A 21,024-nucleotide genomic window follows, 5' to 3' on the forward strand; every position below is an offset into this window, starting at 1 on the left:
TGAGGAGTTATGGAAGGAGAATTTGGGGGCAGTTTGAGAGGGATCTGTAGCACCACGAGTTAAAAGGAGGGAGAAATTACGGTCTGCGCGCCATCACACAGGGAACAGAGGCTTACACATCTTAGCCATATTATTAAAACAGATGGGTACCCTCTTAGGTGACAGCTGAAGAGAAGCACTTCTTATTCACTTCATTTGAAGTACAGTATTTCAAAATGTATTTTCTGGGGAGGGGGCAAGGGGTAAAGATTTCACCAGTCACTTTTTTTCAGAGCAAATAAGCGTGTAGTACAGGGTATTGTGATGCAGAGTCTACGCGGTGAAATGTTACCCTCTGCCTTTTGGAGGCAATTGGCACAAGACTGTCAGAATGTGCCTTTTATTAGTTCACCAATATATTTACAGAATAAACTATAGCCAGAGAGAGTGTCATCATAGGACTACCTCCAGACCCAGCTCACTAAGCTGAGCTGCATTCCTGACTCACTGAGCAAATACTGGGTAACTTGACATTTGAGGGTCTGCTGAGTGCCTGAGTAGTCTCATCTGTATCTCCAACAGAGTGGTTTTGATCAGTATTCCAGTATCCTGGAGTTACCAGTTCATCCTGCCAGAAGAATAAAAATGCATCCTGCTGTTGAAGAAAGAATATAAGAACAGGGAAATGCACTTCAACAGAGAGAACTTCAACCTACCAGCACAGAGCAGCTCAATGACAGCTTTGACTGTCCCAGTGTGCTGCTTTGGTCATACGCAAGTTTTTCAGTCCTGATGTACCAGTAATAAAACTTGATCTATCATGTAACATCAAAATTCACTTCCAAATGTGGTTTTGGGATTACAGATCTGACTGGGAGCCTCCAGCAATAAAAAGCTATTTCTACTTTCAAAGTAAAGGCTAGTAGCTCCTGTGAGCAGCTTAAATAGCCATTCACAGACTAATGCTGTGATACAGAATGCTTTAACTTGAGGAAGGTTATGGTCACAGAAATCACCAGACACTGTACAAAACAACAAATGGATTCTTTCTGTATGGAATAACTTCAGCGAACAGTAAGCTGCTGGCCAACAGAAGCTGATGTTCTCCAAATTTGCAACAGTTCTCCATCGTAAATGTTTGTATTTTCGACATCTACAATTTTTGAGGGAAGGTTCTGACACACAATTGGCAGAAGATGGTCCCCGCATCCAAAAGCACCCAATGCCAGCTTGCAGCAATGGCCATTTCATTTTAAGCAGAGCACATTGAACCACCCAGCTGAAAAGCTTGAGTGTATTTGGATGTCTGTCTCCAACTGCCATTGGGCAGATGTTCCCAGGGGAGCCAGAGCCACACAAGAACAATTCCCCTGCAGAATTTCCAGATTGTGTCCAAGAAGGTGCCAAATTCACACAGCTCCAGTCACCTGTCCTGAAACACATAAAACTTTTTAACTTACTTTCTTGAAAGCTCAGGCATGCTGTGAACACATGGAAGAAAAGATCCTTCAGTAGTCTTTAGAAATCACAGAGACACAGGCAGATGTTTTTCCCGCAGTATGTTGCAAGATTAAATGTGCAAAAATACAGTCATCAAGACTTCAGCTTTGTTGTGGACTGAACACAATTCCAGTGAGGTACAGGCATGGAAAGAGGTCCTACTGTAATTACAGCAAATACACCATAACCATTGTTTAGACTACCAAGTCGTTTCATACACTGATATACTGTTCTGAAGTGATTTACACATTCTGTATTTAACTCCTGCACAGCAAGAGAATCAAAGAAATGACAGCGAAGAGGAAAGCCGGTAGCACTGCACTAACTCAAAAGAACATTAAAAAAAATTTAGACAAACTCCCCAGCAATGGCCAAGAATTAGTCTGCGATACTGCAGGTGTGCAGTGTAACTCCCCTTCATCCAACACAGTATAATACTGTGCTTCAGCAAAAGAAAAGGCTTTCCTAATGCCAGTATTTCTTTCAAGCACAGGAAGATGAAGCATTAACAACCTTTACAATTGTATTTCAAACTATGAAACACCAATGGTGTTGCATAAGAAATAGATGAGGAGAAAAAAAAAATCACAAAAAAGTTTCAGAGCTCAGTCCTCTGGCTCCACCACTTCATAAAACAAAAAACCGCATATGGAATAGAAAGGCATTGCTGAATCCCCTCACCCCCATTAAAATCCTCTTGCAGTGCCTACTTCACTGAGGAAAAAGCAGCTTTCAAAGCAATTCCCCTCCTTACACATCCATGTTTTAACATAACCAGCTTGGGCATTTGTAATGTTGTCCCCATGTGGCTACTTTTTTGCTTCTAACAAATCTAGATGCTTCTTGCAAAAGCGTTTCAACATCTTCATTATCTTTGTCTTCTGAACTTGGTTCCCAGTCAGAGTCTTTGTCTGTAGGTTCGCACTCCTCTTCCTCATCATCTCTAAAGCTGTCATTAAGGTCATAATCATTTGGTTCGTCACCATTGACACCATCTTTCTCCACAGCCCTTTTTCCTCTAGGGACAAAAATGTCATATATTCATGAATAATAAATACAGAACTAAAGAGACCTTGCAGGGGCCATCTAGTTATCCTCTCTCCTCAGCAGGAGAAAGGTTCAGCTAAAGCACTCTATCCAATGCTGACAATTTTGTGTTTAATTTTCAAGACTCTCATGAAAAGCTGTACCATCCCTCTCTGACCACTACTGCAACGCTTACCAGTCTGATCAATTAAGAAAGTTCTCCTTAGTGGCTTTTCTTCCAGTACTTGGAGGACAGTTACCAGGCCTCTTCTGATATCAGAAGAAAACAGTATCAGATAACGTCTTCTGGCAACTCTCCTTTCCTGAAGGAGTGGCATACACAATTTTCCTGGTCATCTTTCTGCTACTTCTCTATCTAAACAAGGCATCTTTCTTGCCATTTAGCCCCTAGCTCTTTCTAGACAGCTATTCTGACCCTAAATTTTCTGCCGTCACCCATCCATATTTACTTAGGGCTATTTTATACTCTTGCTCTTTGGAATCTGACATGGCTTTGAATTCCCATTCACTTCTTTCTGAGCTTCAGGTGAGCAAGGAGAATCTGCTAGATCACTCACCTCCTATGTTCTCAACTTGGATCTGTGCTGAGTAGTCTGTGCTTCCTTTCTGAACACAGGTTAAGGAAACAACAAATGCTGAACACTTCTTTCCTGAGCTGGATGCAGGCTACCCGTTTCCTAATTCAGTCTATTGCACTGCTGTCCAATCTGCTGCCTGTCCATCTTCTGCACAACTTACACTTTGTGATTAAATTGCCTTCTGTCTTCACAGTATGTCACAATACTATGTATTGGCAGGAATCAAAGACTTGGGAACCTCTATTCACAAGAAATGGATGCTGCTCGCCACATGTTCCTAAACTTTTTTAGGCAGCTTGTCTTGCAGTAGTCTTTTAATTGCTCAAATATGTTGGCATATTTAAACCAATTCCCAGAGACAGGGAAATCCTGATTTTTGAAGAAGCCTTATCTACCTGCCTTGGTAGCATCGATGCAAAGTTGCTGCCATAGCAGCATTGCCTTCTCCTTTTACTTATCGGTAGTTGAGAACCTTTAACAAGTTTATTTTGGACTTTGACAGATGTGCACGACCATTGCTCTACCAGCCTACGCTACCTCCCTTTTTCTTACAGGCCCACAATTCCCAACTAGCCACAGTCTGTTAATATTCCAGCCCTTAAGTCATACGCCTGAGTAAAGCTGTATTTGTTCCTTTTCTTCCCAGCCTCCAGTTTCTGCATTCTTATCTCATCTGGAGATAACCTGTCAATGATCTCGTACAAGTTATTTATTTGTTGAGCAGGTCTTATAATCTTTTATATGAAACTAGAAACTTGTCTTTTCTTCTCAGCTACAGAACCAAGTCCAAATCATCCATGTTTATATTAACTTCAAGTATTTCTTAGCAGCTTCTTGAAACCTCAGGTCAGAGCTCCAGACACTCAAGCTATGCGTGTGGTGAACAAGCGAGAACACCAGTATCTGGTGTAGTCAGATCACATCCTCTGTCAGTTACATTTTTCTGCTAGTGGGAATGTTACTATTCCAGAATTATCTTAGGGTCTGATTAACATTTTATACTCTATAGCAATTTTCACCCAAGGTTTTCAAAAGCATTTACAGCAGCAGTCAAGTTCCTCAAAGATACACAATTTTACGGGTGAACTGTGCTACAGAGGCACCGAATGACTTCCTAGAATAAAGTCAGCCATGCATGACACAGCCAATACTACAACTGAGAAATACCCTACGGGTAGCAATCTATACTGTGCACCACCTAGCAGAAAATCCTGAAAATGTCAACTGTCAATTTCAGCTGTAATCCCATATGATGCTTGCTAGTTTACTGTTTACCAGGCTTTAGAGGAAAGTAATCATGCCCATGTTTACACATAACAGCAGAATTTCTTCTAAGAATCACGGACTATGGTCGTGCAGAAGGAATTACGTCTCGGAGGGAGAGCTCGAAACAAAGATGCTAAATACATTCAGAACAAAATCTCTTTTCTCAGCTTAAGCCTGTGAGAATAATAAGCCAAAGACCTGCTTAGCAAAGAAAAGCTGCTCTTCACTTTCACAGCACTGCAGGGGGTATTTTACAACAGAAATAGGAATTCTGGAAAAATACTGATTACTTCCATATTTTTCCTACAAATGTACGAGGAGCATACAATATTTTTCATCCACCAATGCTTTTAGACTTCAGCAGCGAATGATACGCTTTCTTCCATGTCTTCCCACTCCATCTCTTTCTGCTATAGTTGAATTTAGCTCCACAGCCCCTGAAACTGCTCTTTAAACACAATTCTGCCTTTCCCCCTAGTACCATATTTACAAAGATGACCTTGAAACATTCCCTGAAAGTATCTCCTTCATGTGGGGAGAAAAAGCTTGCTGACCACCCCTTTACAAAGGGTTCTGTTTGGAAGTGACCTGATCAGCTTGCTAGAAAACATACACAGAAGTATGTAGGAGAATTATGCATAGTCCATAGCCACAGCAGATCATTCATCCAAGTAGCAACAAGGTACTGAGGTCATTCAGTAGTGACAATGTAATGACAACATAACTCTAGCCTTTCTCCAGTATTTTTCCTTCTTCCCATACAGTTATTCGCCCAGTGATTAGCCTTAGACTATTTCTCAGAAAATAGACCACATTCTCTATAGGCAATTTGCAATCCATCTCTATAGGCAATTTGCAATCCATCTCATAGCAGTTAGACTAATGATGTTAAAAACTAAACATGGCAAGTACCAGTGGAGTTTCAGTGCACTTGAACAGAAATTAATCCTGCTGTGCTTAACAGTGCAGTTGTGCCAAACAGCACAAAATAAAGGCTAATGGAACCCTGCCTGTGTGATCTTGCATGGCTCGGTATGACCACCTCAGATGTGAGCTTGCTGAGTGTAACCTTTTACAAGCATTGCCCTCAAGAGAACTAAGCAAGCCAGTCAACAAGATTTGGGATGGGGGGGGGGGGGGGGGGGGGGAGGGGGTTAAAAGAAATCATGAAATATGAACAGAACTTTAATTAATGAATTCCCTTCTTCCCACTGTGTGTGGAATATCAGGTTTTTTCCCTGGTTTGTTCTTAAGGAAGAGGAGTTGAATTTAACAGACTGAATTTCACTTCTGTGTCAAAGTTTTACATGTTTACAAAAGAAGCACTTTTCCATCCATAGCCATGCCTGGCTGACCACCTGCCATGAGCTGCACACACAGGATCTACAATTCCGGTAAGGAAGGTGTTCTTATGAAAGACACAGCAGCAATTTAAAACCTTCAAGATTAGCTTTAAACTTCAGATATGCACACAGTCCAGCTTGCTTCGTTATTAAAATCTTAACTGCTCGCTGCACTTACAACGGTGCTAACAATTCTGGCCACGCTGTAACACACATTTCTGCAAGGGAGTGGTGATCAAGATGGGGCTTGTACTTGCATCATGGGATGTGGCAAAGCATACAGCTAACAAATATGCCTCAGAATATGCTAGTGCACAGATACAACCATATCAAGCATTCAGTGACAAAAAAAGTACACACATATATGATGAAGGAAATGGGATGGGAAAGACATTTCTCAGTGGAAAGTAGGTCACAGAACAGAATGGGGGCCAAAACACTTTGTCTAGAAAACTACAGCTATTTGCACTTCAATTTACTTTCTCTAGAAGGCAGATCTTTCTATTTTGAAGATTTCTTTAGGAAATGCCCAACCACACCTTGGTGATCTCAAAGAAGACAAGTCAGTTCCCACTTCCACTCAAGATGCAGCAGTTCCACATCCTCATGCCTTGTTCAGGCCAGTGAAAGTAAAGACGGCATATCATCAGGCTTTCAGACTGCTCTTCAAAGCTCACTTTTAAATTATTTTAGAAATAACAGGAAGCTTCACATTTGGAAGCTGAAACTGAGACACAAAATATGCCTGGAAACCAGACCTAAAGGATACTTAAAACTGAAGCCCATGCACCTGCAACATGTAAGTTAATATTATTGGCAGTAGCAAAGCAAGCTAGGTGTACTACTGGTAAATGGAAGAGATATTCGTACACAGTATTACAGGTTACATTATCAAGAGAGACTACAGCTTGCCTGTGATACTACATAATCCTCACTGATGTCTAGAAACTAAAGTTCGAAGGATACGTATGTAGTTCACAGGGAACGCTGCCCCCAGCTGAAAGGCATTACCCTTCTTCTACACTTTAGTCCTAACAAGTCTGTAACATCAATACCTCAGAGTAAATACAAGAAAAGCTCATCACCACATGCACAGGTATAATTTGAAAGTTATTTAGAGGTCAATGCAATGCAGAAGGAATATCTCAATGTTTCAAGAGCAATCAGTCTTCATGGGGTAACCTTAACTAGCTGTGGATGAACTATTGGCTCCTTTCATCCTATTATGAACCCTATTCAAGGAAGGAAGAATTGTTTTGGTCACACATGTCTGTCCTTAAAACATTTGGTTTTTTGCTGCCTGCTTCCAGGGAAGTACAGGTGTGCTCAGCCAGGACACCTGGCACAAATTCAATTCCAGCACTATTACTTGTAAAAAAGGAAGCAGAGTTTTATTAAAATAATGGCTACCTTCTCCTCAGGTATTATCAAGCATCTCTAGCACTAATAAATGCTCCAAAACCAAAGCAGATTGGTTGCATCCCATGCTGATGGGCCCATTCATAACATCAGAATATATAATTTTTTGAAGTTCGTTGTCGTGTTCCTCTTTCAGTTACTAAAGAAAGAAATGTTACTAGCCAGGACAGAGTACAACCTAGCAATAAGGGTTATTCGGAAAGGTCGCTACAACAGAAGTCTGACTTATTAAAAGAAATGCTGCAATGGTTGTACTGTATTTACAAGTGTAAAAACTACTCTGCTACCCCCAAAAGACCTTTTTTTGCACTAAATGATTCTTGAAAGATTACGCAGATGAACAGTTCTTACAATTAGGAACCATGCCACCTGTAGACAAATGTCATCAATACTGGTTGGGGTTTTTAAAGCAGACAATTGCAGGATTTCAAAGCATTTAAATATTTTATACCATTGTTTCCATAAATGCAATTTCTTCTTAATAACCATAGAATCATAGAATGGTTTGGGTTGGAAGGAACCTTAAACGTCATGCAGTTCCACCCCCCCTGCCATGGGCAGGGGGAATGTCATAATCCTGATTTTTTAAAGTAAAATGCATTATCATTACATTTCCATAACTGTTCTGCTCTAAAGTATTGTTCTTTGCATTGGAATTAAATCGAAAAAAAAACTTCCAAGTCCAATAACTAAGAAAAAGCACAAAAAAATGCAAAGTATATCTTTGAATTCTCTAAGAACAGACAAAATGTAAACAGTACATTCCCCTCTGTTTTTCAAGAAGTCTAGTTACTGGAATATAAAAATATTTTTAGAATATAAGCTCAGAATCAGTTTTAATTATATTCCCTCCAAGCCTCAACAGAACATACATGCTATGGGGATGGGAAAAAAAGCTGTAGAAATAATTTACTGCAGTATCCATTTGAAATGTTGAGAAATACTTCAGTATATTCCCTGTTTTCACTGTAATACTCCAGCTCCAAATGGAGGAAGCAGAAGAGGGAGATCTGGTAAGACCACACTATACCATGCTTAGTTTTCAAGAAAACCTGTTAAACTCATGAAAATAGCCACTTGCCACCTGGCATTTTTGTCAAATCCTAAGATACAAAGCATACAAACTACGTCAATGGTGTCTGACCCAGACCATCTTTTTTCAGTTGAAAAACTTTTGAAAAAGTGAATGTAAGTGTGCAGCGGCCAAGCAGCCTTACCTTCCTTATCACAGACAATGGCAACACCTCATGCTTACGAAGAGCAAGGGTACAGGGCAATACAGAGCAAGCTGCAAATGCAGCGTTACTCACTCAGTGAAAGCATTTTATTCCAAGGTTTTGGCATCCATTACTGGGTTTGGGGGTCGTTGTCGTCCCGTCCCCGTCCTCCTTTGAGCTATACTGAACAATTCAGCTTACCTGGAGGTGCTCTGTGCTTGTATTCTATCTTATGCTGTGGATTCTTCCTGCAAAGAAGAAAACAGTATAAGCTTGATTTGCCACCTTGTTCCACGCTTAACAAGAACCTAACAAGTTCCCAGAACTCCTTTGTATTTTGTGAATAATTTTCATTTCTTTTTAAAATAAAATTCTGTGACCAGTGCCTTACTGCAGTGTCTCAGCTTACACAATGTAGGGTGAAAAAAAAAAAAAAGTTCAATAAGAGTTCCTTTTGTTTCAGCCTTATAAAAAAAAAAAAAAGACAGCTGATCAAAACCAAGAGATGAGATAGTTTCCAAATTTGTAAGATGAGATGCATTTGTTCAGCATAATAAGAACGGATTCAATTATTTACTCTCACTAAAACCAAAACCAGAACGTAACCTCTGGTGCATAAAGTGCAATGCACGCATAGTGCATCACAAGTCTGAGATACCCAGGCATAACTTCTATATTCTGCAACATAAGGCTACAGATCAAATAGTTTGGGAAAATTAAAGAATTTGGAAAGAATCGCTTGTCTCAAAGTATCACAGGGAAAGGCCACAGAAGGATTGTTAAGAGAGATCACTCATTTCTGCAATATGCTGCTGCAATCCAGAAAGTTCAATATACAAGTGTGTATGTCTTCTATTAAAAAACAGCATCAATGCAATGAAAATAAAAAAATTAAAGTCAACTTACTCTTGGATCTGCAATAAATGCTCACCTCATTCAGGCTGTGATCCAGGTCATGAACACACTGATTTATACTATCCCCCCAAGCAGTTATCCAATGCTATTCTAAAGGTTTATCTTGCTCCCACTTACACTATGCTGATCTGTTGTGTTAGTGTAATAGAGGCTTTATTCAAGGCCGCATGTAAAAATAGTTTCAGCTTAATTTACTTCTGTGCAGAAAATTTTTAAAAATTCTAACTTTGGAAGCAAACTGTTTCAAGTTGCCCTAATTTCTGCTTCTGAAAAGAAGCAACAATTAAAGCCCACTATTTAAGAATGACATACCATGCAACATTGCTTGAAACACAAGATTAATTTCTGTAACTGCAGAACTTTTTGAATATTTCACGAAATACCCTTGCTGTGAAGACTGCCTTGTAAAACTAGTTTATTTATGTTTTCTTATTCTTCAAAAACACAATGCTCTTCAGTAGAAAAAAATTATTTTTATGTCAAATAACTTGTGACAAATTCACATACTTCAAGTTGATTTAGTTTTATAGCTACTGCTGTCCCAAAGTACATGACATGTGCATTAGAAGGGATACTTATCTGAATAAAACCATGCAAGTACAGCTTTCTATTAAATACACTGTACTGAAACAAAAACAGTTGCCTAATTCAATGTTCTGCAAGTATTGTCAGCATCAGAGCATTTGATTCCCAACTCAAGGCACAGCATTTAGATCACACAATTATGTATTCAAGTATTAGCCAGCAGATAAAGGCAACAAAAATAACATGAAAACCCTACAAATGACACCTGATGCTTTGTGGAAAGAATTATCATTGCTTTGTGGGTGCCTCCTTTCTTCTACCCCAAAAAGAATGAAACACTGATTAATAAATGATCAACTAAGCACAGGAGTTGTCTTACCTGCAGGGAGAGACAGTTTTAGTGTTGGACAGTGTCCGTTGTACTCCTGAAAAGTATATGATGACCGGTATAAACCTAGATTTCTCACCCTGATATGAGAAATTAATCTCACAGATGGTTTTTGAGAAAAGAAACGCTTCTTCTGCATTAGTTGAACATAAGATGGCTTTTTCTTAAAAGCTGCTCTCATTTTGTTACACTTTATAAGGAGCACACTCTTTAGGATCATCCTGCTTCCAGGGAGAGAGAGAAAATGTTTCTGCTCAAGCACAATCTTTAACAGCAGCTGTTAGTTTCAATATGCCCCCACAGAAGGGCTGTTGCCTCAAAATATATCCTTTTGTCCACTGCATCAATTACAAATCAGTCATTAAACTCTGCTAAATACAGGTGTAAAACCTAGATATTGAGAAACAAATGGAACAAAAGGATCTTTTGAAGAAAATCGACAGCTGTTAAAAGAAACAGCAGTCAGCCATAAACTGGATTTTCTTGCTGGTACCTAAATTATCCTTTCTAACAAATCAAATACTGACTAAGATAGAGGCTTTGTACAAAATCTCAACAAATATTTTGTCAAAATCTAAACTAAAAGTTACATATCAAGAACAACACATAACAATAAATTATTGTTTCTATACAAGAAGAACAGTTTACTACAGGTTGAAAAATAAAAAAGTTTTGATCTCTAGGCCACTGAACAAGTTCAAAAAATCAAGGCTTCATGTTTACCAGTTGAAATCACAAATATTTTGCACAGACCATGGTGCCATAAAGGTAGCAATCTGTCCACAGTAAATTTGGAAGGCCACAGTCAAGATTTAACATCACTATCCTATTGTCATTTTGCAACTCCAGGGGAGAACATTCTTAACCTGTAAAACAAGAAAAGCCATTTTATACAGTGCTTCTTACCTAAAACAAGCCGTTCCATACGGACATTCAGGACAGTTATCATTGTTATCCTGAGTTACGATCGCTGTTTCATGATTGTCATTGTCATTAGGGAGACTGAACTGCTGAACTGAACTGCTGAAAGTGAACGGGATTCTTCCTGCAAAAGACAAATATAGATCAAGAACTGACTATTCCATTTAAACAGGAGAAGTGGAGGTAAGAAAGGTGTTACTGAATCAGTGACAACTCATTTTTTGGTGGTTACAGAAAGAGAAGCTTTTAATGTTTAACTTGATGCAGCATGTAAGACCTGCTTTCAGGATAACAGAAGAAAAGTTTTGTTTCAGCACATGCCACAAGAGGTTAAAACGTGAATTCTCATATCTGCCATCATCAGCTTTAAGTTTCAGACCTCCAACACATACACTACTGATATAGTCCTATAGCATGAATCTTGCTCAGTGGCTTGCTCCGTCATGACTCCCTCTGGAGTTACCAAGTGCTACACAAACCTCTCGCAAAGTCTGAGCTCAAGCTGCAAGGGCCAACCCATGGCAGCCAAGCAACTGCAGTCCTGAAGCCTTCCCACGCTCTCTGGCGATCACCTGTGAGCTTCAGGCTGGATGTCTCAATCATTACTTCTGTTCCATATGCAAGTTACTACTCACTTGAACACTTCAAATGCCAGCGTATTATTCCAGAGGGATGAAGTGCTGGGGCCTGAGCAACAGGCCCTGAGCCAAAGCTGACCTCCAGATGAACCCAACAACCCAGCGTTAAATGTATGTATTTAGTATCCAATCATTAGCAAAATATGCATGATCATTAGTGAACTATGTATGGCCATTAGCAAAAGATGTATCTTAGATAAACTATAATCACGAGAGAAGAGACAGCACATCCTTCCTTGCTTAGAGGCAGGCAGTCAAAGCCATGAGTCCAGCTGTTTGGCCTCGTCTGGAAACCAGTGGTTAAAATCCAGTCGATAAAGGGAACTCCCTCGGTTCCTCCCCAACCCCTGGCCAGGCTTTGGTGGCATCTGACAGGAGAGTGAAACCAGATGTTTCCGCATTTGGAATTATGTGAGCTTGTTTGTTCAATAGTATAAAAGCTGGACCCTCTTGCAGCAACGTTGCAGACCTCACCTACCAGGAGATGCCCTGAGTAGGACTTTCCAGCTGCCAGGACAGGCTCTCCAGATCCTCATGCAACAGGGCCTCCCCAGCGACTGCAGATCTGGAGGACAGCAACGGATCTGGAGCATGGCAACGTATTAGGGCAACGGGTGATGTATCTTTCTGAACCACTACAGCTAACTGTGAATAGTAATGATTAAGTGCATTGCCTTGCTTATCTGTTTTATTGTTTGAATCAGGGTATCGTAGGCTAATCCTTCTGTATGTGCATATTGCCTTATTTTCTGCATTAATTTGAAACAAACGGTACATCAAGGGTATTTTCTGTATTGGTGTCTGTGTGCTATCTATTGACCCTGTCAATTGGCAAAACAATGGAGCAGTCTCCTGGACGATACATTGATTATGCTCTCAGGTTTGCCTTGGCTACTGTGGCATTTTATTTGAAATACCAAATCACAATGATGACATGAAGTTGTATCGTAATACATAACTCTGTGTGTAGCTGAGCCACACCAATGTTAGTGATGAGAGCACGTTACCAGCATCCATGACTTTCTGCTCTACAACACTTAGTCGAATCCAGGGTGAGCAAGTAGTGAATACACATATGTGAATAATTCAAAGAACTTCTCTACTGCTTCTAGGCAACAGGTTTGCATACACACAATACAAGACAAGGCAGCTATAAACAACATCACTTAGTGAAGAAGTGATGTTAAAAAGAACACAGAAAAATACATTATGACTTCAGGAGAAATTTATGGGGTAGATCAAGACACTACAAAAAATTATGTCATAATGAACATACTGTACTAAAAGCAAATCTACTTTTTCCCTCTGATTTGTTTCAGAGACACTTTTTTCCAAGCATATTTGAAAGCAAGAAATGTGAGATGTTTTAATAAATGATTTTCCAAAAGATATACATATACTTCAGTGATTTACCACTAATTCCTAGTATACATAATCAACATGTTTGTGCAAATTGTAAAAGTGAACTGCTTGCCTCAAGCAAGAGAAATGATAACTTTAAACTGCAGAGTGATTACTGCTGTAATTTGTACTTGTTACAGCTGCATTTAGAAACACAAAGTCAGAAACATGTATGCAGCTAGCTACATACACAGCAGCTTCCTCACTGACCACAGGCATTCTTTCCTTTAAATCCACAGCGGCCTCTTATGAACTTTATAGGGAACAGTCAGGATTATTTTCAGCATTTCAACTAATGCCATAAGAAAAAAAAAACTTCTGTTACAGCTTTTGCAAAATGATTACTTAAGCACCGTGAGCCCTACTAACCATTCAGGCCTCCTTTCAGGCACCAAAAACGGATTAGATATTTAGTATTAATACTTTAAATCTCCATTTGCCCAGTACCTTTCACTCAGGAAACTCAGCAAGCAAGCTACAGATGAAACTCTTCCAGGAGTTACATCAGAGATCCAGTGTCCCTTAGACTTATTTACACAGGTGACAGACGCCTCCTTCTGGTCTTTTCTGTTGATTTCTGCAGACTGTAGGGTAAGTAAATACTGTTTCACTAGACATCATTGCAAGGCTGCATTTAGAGTCTTTTATTCTACGACAAGTTCTCAGAAAACATCACTTCTTAGGCCACGTTCAGGCTGGCTGCCTACTTCTTTTGCCATTTAAAAATAAATGGGATGAAAACAAGTCATTTTAGAGGCTACTTGCTTTGTTTTCTAAATGCACAGAGCTATCTTACTAGCAATATTAGCCAGAATTTGAGTTCAGTCATTTGAAACACAATTCATCTTCTCAAAGGGACACAGAAGCAGCTAATGCTCTGTGAAATCATTTTAATACTTACTCCTACAATAAGATACATGTAGCATCATAGTCATGAAGGAAAGAAGGCCTAAGAGCTGTCAGTCAGCTAACCTATTCTGTTTTAGGGGATAGCCAGTTCCTTTCATAAATTTACTTCAAAAGCTATTTGGCCAATACCAAAGAGCCCTTATTGCAGGAGAGAAAAAAGGAAAAAGGAAAAAAAAAAAAAGAAAAAAAGAAAAAAAAAAGAATAAAGAAAAGAGAAAAAAGAGAGAAAATAAAAAAAGGGAAAAAATAAAAAATAAAAAAGCAGTATAGGAGGAAGCAGCAAGAGAAAGGGAAGGGTCCTGATGTATGCTCCCTATCACTGGGCTTCAGGACTCTTTGGGCCAGTGGATGATGCTCCTCAAATTATACATTACCTGTGAAGCACCTTAAACATGTCCTACCTCAGATGCTCAGGACTAGTAAAAACATCACAGTTTATCTTACCTTTATGTGGATAATTTATACTTACTCCATTTCTAGATGTTGTGCAACAATATCCAGCAAAATAATAGAAGCAGAGAAGTGCATAGCTAATATTAAGCAAACATTACCCCTTCTTGCAAAAATCTTCCTTTTATTAAGAGTTTGGTTTGTTTGAGGGTTGTTTGGGGTTTTTTTTGAATACAAGAGATCTGATTTGTAAGAGCACAGCACCTCTCATGCTGGAAGCTGCACTCCAAAGTTAGTTTTACAACAAAACCTTGCTGCACAGGAATATGTTATTAATTTGATCAAAACAAAATCATTAAGCTTTACTTGCACAAAAATCAACCAATTAAAAGCCTATTTTAAGAAGAAAGTTTTAGGAGAGTTGCCTTCTCATACGCAGAAGCTCTGAATTTGTGTACTTGCACTTTGTGATGCAGAAAATTATGCAAATAAAAATTACGCAAGTAGAACTTACAAAGTTCTTCAGAATCAATGCAGTTATCTCAAGCAGTAGCTGAGTATTGCTCAGTGAAATATTCAAGACAGTTTTCATCTATGCAGCTCCCCAAAAAAGCTCCATCTTAAAAGCTTTTCCTAAAGCAAATTTAAGTGGTAAGGTCAGAATCCCTGGCTCTTCATAATCACATGCAGGAGACCCCTGCCATCTCAAGGGCTTATTTTCTCAGCCTACTAAGAAACTGGTAGGGAAAACATAATGACTTACCAGTACTGGTTATAAAGCCATAGAATTCAAGCCTGAAGTTATGCCACAAGTGTGTGTAAGATGTTTATAAGTTCTAAATTGTAAGTCTTATTAGAAAACAGGTCTCATAAAAAGACAGATGCAAGTCTGTAGCTGTCGGATTTACAAGCTGAAGGTGAAATGAAAAATACTTCTTTCCATAAACAAAGAGCACAGTAATTAGAAGAATGCACATACAAATCCAAAGGCTGGTTGAGCATGCCCTGTTTTGACAGTTATAGGAAAGATTCACACACACCCAGTCAGCACAGAATTGTATCACAGGCTAGCCAAAGAATAGAATTGTGGATGAAAATTGTGAATTACAGTTTCAGAGATGAGAGTTCAGCTGTACCACACCCCTACTATGCAATTTGAAATGGGGGGGGTGGGTTTGGATTTGTTTTTATTTTTAACTCCCTATTCTTCTAACTTCTGAAAAACAAGCAGCAGACAAGAAAATGAGCACAAGACATTATTCAAAGAGTAAGTTCCTCGACAATCAATATAGTCAGATATAACATACACAGAGCACTTGCCTCCTAGTGGTAACAGCAGTTTCTTTCGATTTGGTAAAAGCTTCAGACTACCACAGGAAGAGCAGGAAGAGAATCTCACACTGACGGAGGATAATAAGAAGAGTCTCTGCAGCGAGAAGTGTGAATCAAGCTTGATTCTTTCAAAAGCAGTGTTTTCAAATTCGTAAATGAGCTATGGGTTACAAAGTTATTCCCTAAACGTTTCAGCTATGTGTTAGTCTAATAAAATCAACTAAACTAACATTTCATCTTTTCAATTTGTGCTGTTCTACCAGGCACCTACCAAAGGTGCCTGTCATATACAGAAGACAAGTATCTCTTAATAGGAGTTTACAAAATACAGATTAGAAAACTGAAGAGCATTTAGTTATTGCAAAAACGACATTTTATGAATATGAAACCTCACCTAGAAAGAACACTGTAAGGAAATGTTATGGTTACCAAAACAGTCCTCATTTAAGACATACACTACAGCACAGAGTGCTAAAGACACCTTTCATAAGGTTAATGGAAGGACTCATTGTACTCAAAAGAGCACTCAAAACAGCTCCTCTTCCTTAGCAACTCTAAAACCCAGTTTTTCCTCAAGGAAAACACCAGACAAAGAAAAACTGAATACATTATCAACGTGTTTCTTCAGAGTGTCCATTCACATCACACTTCTGTACATTTTGGACAAAAATATGGGTAACTGCAATGGCTTGCTTTACTGCAACATAGCTATCTCATTGATGCAGAATGACTACTTGGTGGTCTTGCATTAAAAGCAAATACTAGGACAAACTATAAAGCACCTTTCTTTGCTGCAAACAAGCAGGTTTAGTCTCATCACATTTCCTGAAGATCAAAGCTGATGGTTTTGATACTTCCTATTTACAAATTCCTCCAACAAAGTACGATTTTGTTATGTGCTATTTCAGAGCATTCTTTTTTCTTATAAAGCAACACTTCCCAAAAGTACTGACGCCAAATGTTTTAGAATAAAGATCCAAGAAGAAATGTGCACATGCAGACTCCTATTCCACATGACCTGTAACTAAAACTTGCCTTCCAAAACATTAGGAATCCTTCAGCACGTCAGAGCATTAAATCAGCTTCATCCCCACAGTGGGGAAAACTTGTTTGAGCAAAATGAAAAGTAGCTGGAGGAAACTAAGGGCTGCATTTGTACTACTGGATCAGCATGCCCGATGAAGCATGTCTTCCTCATAACCATGAAGGGCAAAAATTGAGACATGTGAAAGAATGCTATGTGAAAACTGGAAGTCTGATGCGCTCAATGAACACAACAGCTTTACACAGTTATCTGCAGCAATAGGCACACCAAATATACACAAGAACCCATTTACTTGTGCTCGCTTGTTTGCTGAACAACCTAAGTTTTTACTGTTGCTCAAGCCCCTTGGGGGAAGAGGAAAAAAAATACAAAAGTAATAATAGTGATAATATTTTTTAAAAAAATAAAAATCACAGGACCCCCTGTTTCCTGGATTAGCCTTATCTTTTGTGCTTACAGTGTACCTGGATTTATGTAGTGCTCAAAACCTTCTCCTAAATGGAGTTCTTAGGTCACTGGTCACTTGCTAGCCTCAGGAGCACCTCTAGATGCCTATCTTCCCTTCAATATATTAACACATGGCATTACAGATCTTTTCTTGGCAGAAAGAACTAGCAAGAGACCAGGAACTCAGCACTGGGGTTTTGGGACTTTGCTGGAACATTTATATTGCACAAAACATTTGTACAACAGATATTTCACTGTGAATTGAGAGGATATGAGTAGCAGAAAAAAAAATTAAAAATGTCCCTCAATTGAAGTATCACCAAAGACACTGACCAGATAAGGGTTAACAGAGAGTTTATAAGTGTGACTCGTTGTGGTTTTAAGAGGGGACTGAATACTTTTTTTTTTAAAAAAAAAAAGAAAGTGCAGATCGGCCAAGTTACAACAAAAGTAATTCTCCATTATTTAGGCATAACAAATGATAAGTATTTAAAATATTCAGATCACAAAGCATGCAATAACTTCATCTTTCATAAAAGTTTCAGCTGCTAATAAAATAAGCCTACAGGGTCTATGTTGTAATAAGTAACTAAGGGTAATTTGCTGATCAAACAAGTTAAGCAAGAGGAATGAACCCACTGTGGTGGTCTTGAGAACTTCCTGAGACATGTCCACAATGTTATCTTGCTACACCAAACATGGGAACGTCCTACTTGACAAGAAACCACGATAACAGAAGAAGCAGAGGGGCGTACCGAAGATCTCAGAAGCGACCTCGGTGAAGATAAAAAGAGCTGCTCAGCTTGCTTGAATTTGCGAGCCCTTGGTGGAGCTGCGACTCCCTGGCCGCCCAGGGCTGCTTTTGCTTTCCTACCTTAATAAATATTTAGTGAATCCATTTCGGACTCAATTTTTTAAATTCAATTATAACAATGTTGGGCATTTCAATCATTTATATCTCTTCTCCCTGCCGGTACATGTACTGTACACACAGGGGACTTTATTTCTTTTCTTTTTAAAGTGGACCTTTGTTTCTTATTTCCTAGAACACTGCATCGTTTAACTTGCTGAAGTACATCACCCGTTGTTTAGGTCATATTGGCAATTAGCAAAACATCCAGATTCCTCCTTTTATACTTTTAAAATTCTTGTTATGCCATTGGTTTCTCATCAGTCCCTGTTTGCCAAAAGGTTTTTTTCAAATCAAAGCTTGTAATGACTTTACTGTTTTCTCTTCTGTAGCTAATACAGTACTTCTTAATAACAAGCTAGCTTAGGATGGGTTTATTTTTGCTTTACCTGTAACAGCCTGTTCTATACACTCAAGGTGTCCTCTCATGCTTGTTCTGTTTGGAGCTTTCTGAAGTATCTGCACTTCTGGTTGAATCAGAAGTCTGTCTTGTAATCCAGATTTGCATCAGGCTCAAGAATCCCCTCCTGGGCACCAAAAGATCAGGAAGTCCTGCCCCAGTGAGTTTGTTGCCTTGTAGAACCAGTAATCTGCTCTTTGTTTTTTGTTTCCTTGATTCTATTTCCTTTACTGGAGATCTGACCTACTCTTTTAGACAATTTACTATGCCGCTGCCTATCTTTTTTTTTTTTTTTCCCAGAGAACTTCCAAGGTTTTTTGTTCCAGTCTTGCCATTCCCTTCCATGTTTCTCATGGTATTCTCAGGAGGAAATTCCAGATGCATTCTGTGGAACCAGGTTACATTTTGAAAGACCTGAAAATGTACACTCTTCAGAATTAAAAGCTTTAAAGTCAAACTCTGCCTCATCATTCCTCTTTTCAAAGTGAGAGAATCACAGAAGAGCCCAGGCTGGAAAAGACCTTGATATAGATTAAAACCAGCCCCGCGGACAGAGTGGGCAGTAAGGAAGGGCTAATCGTTAGCCAGCAGATGTGTCACACTTGAACAAAAGGTTAGATACTTGAACAAAAGGTTAGATGATGGATGAGGTGTAAAGAATTCTAGTAGATAACAGAAACTAAACAACAGACTGCTAATGTATGCAAAGGTAAGCAGGAACTCTAGGCAACTGCCCAAGAAGATGAAAAGTACATCTTGAAGAGGCGCCAGAGGGAGGAGGTTATAATAATGAATTTTTGGAAACCTTACGTATATGCATGACTTTGTATAATAAATAATCGTCGGCTTGTTGAAAGAGTGTGCAAACTGGGAGGAGCAATCCCCTTGCACCTGACGCCGTAATAAACATACCTCTTTGTAACTCCCCTCATGTTGTAGAGTTCGGTTCTGCACGTCAGTTTGGCGACCCAGGTGGGACCCTCTCTGTCCGGCTGCAGAACCTGCTTGAGGATGGGACTCCTCTGGGTGCCCCCAAGATTTCTCGGGAGGACTCCCCTACTCACCCAGATCACCGCGGGGACCAACAGGGACCATCATCAGCAGACCAGGTATGTTGCAGTTGGGTTGGGGATACCTGTAAGTCGTGAGGAGATGTCCTACATGAGGTAAAGAGCGCTGGTGCTCGCCCCTGGAAAGGCTGGGGGTGGGAATTTGGGTGCTCTCCTTTCTGTGGTAGTGGGAAGGGGCCTCCTGAGGAGTAACAGGTTTTCTCCGGAGGGGTGTGTTTTGGCCGTGGTAACTTGCGTTCTCTTTGAGAATGTGTTTTGGCCATTTTGTCATCTGTTGTAAAATTCAGTACCGGGTATTATTTGAGACCTCTTATTGATATTTGATGTTCTGGAATGGCATAACAGTGTTTGAGGTCGGAATGTCCCTCATAAAATGGTATTGTTGCTATCTATCTGAGTGAGCAGTGAGTGTGTAACGGGCCCTTTTCTGCGAGTGTTTTGTGCAACTGAGACGTAGTTCAGCTATGAAGCTAGTGCTGAAACCTGCAACTTGTAATATTTTTTATTATTTACTGTATTGTATAAAGTTGAAATGGGAGGTCAACAGAGTGGGGAAATAGTGAATGTGAGCCCTTTTGGTTGTGGCTCACTGGAAGAATATAGGAGGACCGCTGGGTGGGAGTGTGAATAAGAAAACATTGATAAAATATTATAATCAATGGTGGCCTTTACATATCTTAGAAGACCAGGAAATTGTAATACCTTGCTACAGTTAATGTTATTTTTAAGATGACAAGGGAAATGGGATGAAGTAATGTATGCAGATATGTTTTGCACATTGAGAAGCTATACAGAGTGTGGCAGGAGGGTGGGATTAATATACCACCTGATCCTTTGATTATGGCTCTAGAAAAGGATCGGGAAAAATGAGACCTAAACTAGAAAGATGTTCTTGCTGAAGTTTTTTGTGCAATATAGGATTGCTGTGTTTACATTGTAAAGACAGAGAGCCTTAGGCTGTGGCTCCTCCAGTGGTGAAGCACGTTGTGAGATAAAAACTTGCGCTAATGTAGGACCTGAAGCGGGGGTGGGTGGGGGGGTGGGTGGGGGTGGGGGTAGTCAAGGACCCCAGGGAAGGGTTAAAGTCTTGGGGTGAGTTTGTACAAACCCCCATACCCGCTGGGAGGTGCGGCTGAGCCATGCTGGACGCATGGCAGGCTCTTTGCTGTTTGCCTGCAAAGGCACCATAGGTAAGGACACAGACTTAAAGCAACAAGGAGCAGATTTGCATTCAGGGTACGAAAGGGTTAAAGCAGAGGTGCTGTTGCAGAGGCAGGCACTTGTAACTGCTGCAGAGCAGGGAGAGCATCTCCTGCCCCGAATCCTTCTGAGAGTGGGGAGGAGGGGGTTGCAGTTGCTGACACAACAGAGCTGAAGGACCCGA

The 21,024-nt window shown here is 39.8% G+C and overlaps 1 pseudogene; it reads right to left on the reverse strand.

Moving 5' to 3' along the window:
* Positions 1 to 1,292: 1,292 nt before the first annotated feature.
* On the reverse strand, positions 1,293 to 19,665 carry LOC129734150 (aprataxin and PNK-like factor; annotated as a pseudogene).
* Between the last annotated feature and the right edge of the window lie 1,359 nt (positions 19,666 to 21,024).

This window comes from Falco cherrug, chromosome 5 (genome assembly GCF_023634085.1).
Source record: "Falco cherrug isolate bFalChe1 chromosome 5, bFalChe1.pri, whole genome shotgun sequence".
Taxonomy (NCBI): domain Eukaryota; kingdom Metazoa; phylum Chordata; class Aves; order Falconiformes; family Falconidae; genus Falco; species Falco cherrug.